Raw genomic sequence first — 5,896 nt, 5'->3', positions numbered from 1 at the left:
CACATGATCATTGGGTGATTTTACCAAAACCCAATGATCATTTAGAACCAAGACAAAAACATGGGGTCTGCGCATATCTCTAGTTTTCAGGGACACATGAATGTTTTGAGGGGAGGGAAAATTCTTGTTGTAGAAGGTTGGTTATTTCACAGAGTTTGTGTAGCCCCCCAAAAAAATTCCTGTAATGGTAAATGGGAGCAGGTAATGAGTGTATGAGAGACACAGATCTGGGACAGAGCAGAGAGATTAAATCATTCTCTGTTTATTTATTTTTACTTTTTTATTTAAGTTTATTCATTTGTATTCTGTTGTTTTTAAAAAAAAAATTCTATTTTTTTTGGTGGCACATCCATGTCTATGATACAGCATATAGTCATAAGTCCTGCCATTAGGGGCACTGCAGGAGAAATGAGTTGGGTTTTAATAATGTATATTATTTGTTTGTACAAGAACAAACATTGATGATGTGATGTTTCGTGTAGTGTCCGAGGGAGCCATGATGGTGCATATGGTGATGCATATATCTAATTAGCAATCAAGTGGACTGGCTCACAAAAGCTTAGAACAATGTGGGTAACAGGTGATTTAGTTTTTAAAGGCCCCCATACGCCCACTGCCGGATCATCGGATCCTGTGATGGGATCGGAAATAACGAGCCACTGGTCGGAAATGCCGACCAGCGGCCATCGATTTTCCATGATCCATCAGAGGATCGGTGAAATACTCCATGTTAAATTTCACTGATTTGCTAATCACGATCATATTCTGATTGTGATTTCACCGATCCTGAAATGCCGGGTTGCAGGATCGCAAAATCGCGGCGATCCGTCGCTACTGCATGGGCCCCTAAAGTTATTAGCATCCTAATATTGGGCCAGGCCATGACATAGAAATAACGTAATTGGCAGTGAAATGCTCAAATGTGTAAATCCGTCGGACGATCAGTGAAATTCTCCATGTTAAATTTCAATGATTTGCTAATTACAATCATATTCTGATCATGATCAGGCCCCCATATACCTACCAACGGATCGCCGGATCCTGTGATGGGATCAGAAATGTTGATCCGACAGTTGGAAATGCCGATAAGCGGCCATCGATGTTCCATGATCTGTCAGAGGATCGGTGAAATACTCCATGTTAAATTTCACTGATTTGCTAATCACAAACATATTCTGATCATGATCGTGATTTCACTGATCCTGAGATGCCGGGTTGCAGGATCGCAACATTGTGGCGATCCGTCGCTAGTGTATGGGCACCTTAAGTCATTAGCTTCTTAACAGTGGGCCAAGCCATGACATCGAAAAAACGTCATTGGCAGTGAAATGCTGAAATGTGTAAATGAGACCTTTTGGTAATATTATTATTATTATCCTTTATTTATATGGCACCACAAGTGTTCCGCAGCGCCTTACATAGTACATAGAACTAAGAAGTGAACAAGAAACAAGTAACTTACAGTACATTACAGTGCAGGACAAGGACACAATTTATATACATTGCTGTAATAGCGATTAAAGAACTCACAATAAGCTGTCGGGAGTTGGCGGTCACCTGTTAGGTGCCCTTATGGGGAGTAAAGAGTAGAAGAAAATGTAAAGAGAAGCACATGAGGGAAGAGGTCCCTGCTCGTCAGAGCTTACATTCTAAAGGCGTTTAACAAGACAAGTGACCAGTAAGATCTCAAATGCATGTTATAAACCTATGAAACTATAGCTTTGTTGTTAGGCAGTAAGACTGCAAAGATGCTACTACTGTATAATAAATGTCTATATCAAGGCCGAATCAAGTTAGCTGTGAATAGATTATAATTAAATATCAATAAAAACATTTTTTATTTTTGAACATACATTTAGAACTTTTTTATTTTAATTTATAATTTTTTCATATATACAATATAAACATATTATGTTTGCATTAAGGGAGTGGCATGCAAATTTATTCTAAATTGAATCCTTCTTTATGTTAGATTATTTTCATCTAAAAGATCTATTCCAGGAAAGAATTCTGTGCTGACGAAGTCTCCAGGAGAACCATACCCTCTGAAGGGCCATCATGCACAGGTCAGATGATGCAATTACTGTTTACTTGAGGATCTGAGATTATTCATTACTTTAAACCAGTGGTTCCCAAACTGAGTACTGTGGCATCCTAGGGTACCACAGGGCACTGCAAGATGCGACAGGTTTGAGGTCTAGGACAAAACCAAATTATATATAGTCAGTTTTAAGGCAAACCAGTTCTGGTTATGCCAATTATAAAATATGTGACAAACAGAAGCACAATCCTGTGTTCCACCACATAACTGAACCTAAGGATTACATGTATACATAATTTACTTAATTTAATATTTGTTTCTGAATTTCTCAATAAGAAACTTTTGTCTTAGGGGTGCCATGAAAATAAGCAGATACGTAGGATGCTGTGATACAAGAAAGTTTGGGAACCGTTGCTTTAAGCAATTATCCACAAACATTTGCAAACAGAAAGTCTATAAGCCAAATCTTATACACTATGTCATTTACCTGCTACATGTATGCTGTGTGGTCATTCGGAGCTATTCATACACTGTAGATGGGCCACAAAATTCTTCAACAACCTCCAGAATAATAATAACATGTCTTATATACTCATGGAGATTGCTAGAAACTTGGTTTTGGAATCTTTCGTCAGCAATCGCAATGTCAACAGTCATTAATTAGACATCATAATGCCAGCATGTACAAAATGCAGAGAGACAAATTGTCGACGTGTTCAGAATGTTGAAAAATTATTTTGTCAGGACAGCTTTTCTGGGACTGTCCAGCTATCCCAACCTCACCTATGGTGTCTTTTCACTGGACAGAGGGACTGGGTGCATGTACAGCAGCTTCTGGAGCATTGGGCATGCCCCCAGTGGGGGCATGACTCATGGGTATGACATTTCCCATGAGGACACGCCTTTGTAGTGAGGCAACTGTCTCTTTTCGTGCATGAAAGACCAGTAAAATATTCTTATCTATGTAATAAGCTGTTTGTTCTTTATGCACAGTTAGAGTTTTGTACCTAGCTCCACCAAATGTAGCATGTTGGTGTAATTTGATCAGGATTAGGTTTTTGCCTAGGTTTGAACTTCATCAGAACCACACATTGTCACACAATCCCATAAAACTAAAGCACTCTTAAATGACACAAGTTCTGGGGCTGAGGGCCTGGCTTCATACACACACTGTCACAGTGTCTGGCAGACTCAGGAGCAGCTCAGTACTCGATACATTCAGACTGTGGCAGACAGCATAATCAATCCACAATCTTTGATACTAGCAAAGCTTAGCATATGGAGATTATAAACAGTAGGGGAGATTGATCGCAGCCACACAGTGCTACTGTGAGCGGAACCCCTCCTGTCGATCAACAGGACTCCAGTCCTGGCATTCCCCTCCTGATGGCAGCCATGCTACACATGGTCTTCAATGTTGATCTGCAGAGTGATCTCAGTGGGTGATTCAGCTGCAGGTGCAGTGACAGGGATCCTGTAGATTCCCTATTGTTGGGAATCTGAGCATGCACCTGACACGTACTGCAGTGCGGGAGCAGACTGCCAGTGATTTACTATCTGCTGCCATTTCTGGGCGGGGAGGGGGCGGCGACGGCCTCCGTTTCCCAAAACAGAGGCATGTGACCGGTGTTGTGGGGGGAGTGGAGAGGCCAGGATCTCTGTCGGCTGAAAATTTCCTGGCCTCTTTTACTCATCTGCAACGGTCGGCTTGTGTGACGCTATGGTCACTCAGCCGGCCGAAGGGTTCACAGATGATCCGGTGCTGCATCCTTGGACACAGCAGGGATCAGTAATGCATGCAAGAGGTGTAACGACTCCTGCTGAATTACCATATTACATCTATCGCAACTTTTTATATGTTAGTAGCTGCGATAGCATATCCGTCCACAGCTGAAATCTGTTCTGTAGTGATTTCTGAAAATCAAATGATTTTGGAAGCTATACTGATTTCTGTTCTGTAAGTTAGTCTTCTCCTGATACACCCCATTCCAAATGGTATGAGAATACGTATGCCTGCACTGTCATTTACTCCTAATTTGCATAGTTATCCAGGTTATAGGTGAGGACAATGTAATATAATGAAGGCTGCAGGTGTATTCATGGTCCAGTCTTTAACCCGTGCAACTCTGGGTATCCCAGCTAGTATTGCAATACACAGTAATTTATGTAAATGATCATCTAGCAATGGAATATTTTACCAATATTTTCTGGCTTTAACAAGCACCCGAACATTTGAAGAGAGTAGAAGAGTAGACAGAGTTAAAAATTGGTTTTGTATATTTAGTTCCAGATGTTTTGAATTCAGGGAGAAGATGATAGAAATCCCATCTGTTATTCTTTTAAAAAGAAGTTACTTTAATACCAATATAAAATTTTACCAAGAGAGGAGGTATATATTGAGAAGAGCAAGTGACTGATTATTGAGCCTTGAGAACCCTAAAAGAAAGAAAAAAAGGTTAGAATAATGGGGGCTGCGTTCGCTAGCAGCTGGCCGATTTTCGCTATCTGCGCATGCGTATGCATAGCAGCGCACGTGCGCAAACCAGTCTCTGCAATCGGGAAGTGATTGCACGCCAGCCATAGACTGCTTGCTACCATGAGTGACAGAAAGGGCTGTTTGTGGGTAGTGACAGGTGATGGTCCATGAAAACGGTGGAGTGGATGTGCGAACGCAGGCGTGTCTGTGTGTTATAACGTCATTTAATAGGTGTGCATAATTAACATACTGCGTCATTGTACACTTCACCTGGTTGTATTTCACATTGCAGCGATCGCAGTGCTTGCGGTGGGGTAGGGTCAACCACATGTGCTGCGAGCGTCTCCGATGGCACTCAATGTTACTGTTTTAACATACACTTCCTGGAGATGACGTGTGCTGCGAAGGCAAAGTGGGCATCATTAGACTGGCTTACCGTCGCACGCTAAGACACAGTGGGCATCCTCATGCCTTGCTGTGCGATCGCAGCCTATGCATATATTAGCAGCCAAGCTGCTGCGTGCGAACGCATCTAGCGAGCGGGTCTAAATTAGTTCCAATGTCCCATGGAAAGACACAATGAAGGATTTATAAAGATTGGGTCACATTTAACAAAAGTTTACATGATAATGGCTAAGAAATTTGAGGTTTATAAATGAAGAGCATGGTTTTCTGCATCAAAAGCAGAAGAAAGATATTTTAATAATACACTGGATTAAACATATTAAAAGCAGGGGTGTAATTATGTATTTCAAGGCCCCATAGCAAAAATGTGTAAGAACCGCTATGTATCACCCAATGGTGAAAAATGTATATAGCACATGTAACTTTGACAAGATGCATCCCCCAGCATTGGGCTCTATAGCAGCTGCACCCCTTGCACCTATGGTAGTTACGCCCATGATTAAAAGCAATTTTACCCTTGAAAGGGTTGTTGTAAACTTTTGTAAGCACTGAGTAGTTGGGAAGAAGGAAATCAGGTTGGAAGAGGTCTACAAGAGGCTTCTAACTCAAACTTTAGAATTTAAAGCAGGGTGCAGAGAGGACGGTACTATATCAAGGGCCTGGGCTTATTTAAGGAACCCAGTAGGTGCCTGGGCAAGCTGTGCAGTTGCGTGCATAGATTGATCAGCTTTTTTTACCACACTTCATCTGGGTTTGTTTAAGGGGCCTGGTAAGGGCCTGGGTCAGCTATGCTCTCTTGTGCATAGTGATTTTCAGCCTGGCAGGCATGTGGCGATGCACCCAGAAATTGACCAGGCCATCATTGCTCTCTATGGCATCGATTTAGAGGAAAGTAGTAGAATAGACCTAGGATAGAAAAGAAATTGTTTGATCAGAGCATGTATGAAGGCAGAGAAGGTGACATCTTACTGAAA

This window comes from Taudactylus pleione, unplaced genomic scaffold (assembly GCF_031769625.1).
Source record: "Taudactylus pleione unplaced genomic scaffold, aTauple2 ptg000454l, whole genome shotgun sequence".
NCBI lineage: Eukaryota > Metazoa > Chordata > Amphibia > Anura > Myobatrachidae > Taudactylus > Taudactylus pleione.
This window is presented reverse-complemented; position numbering follows the sequence as displayed.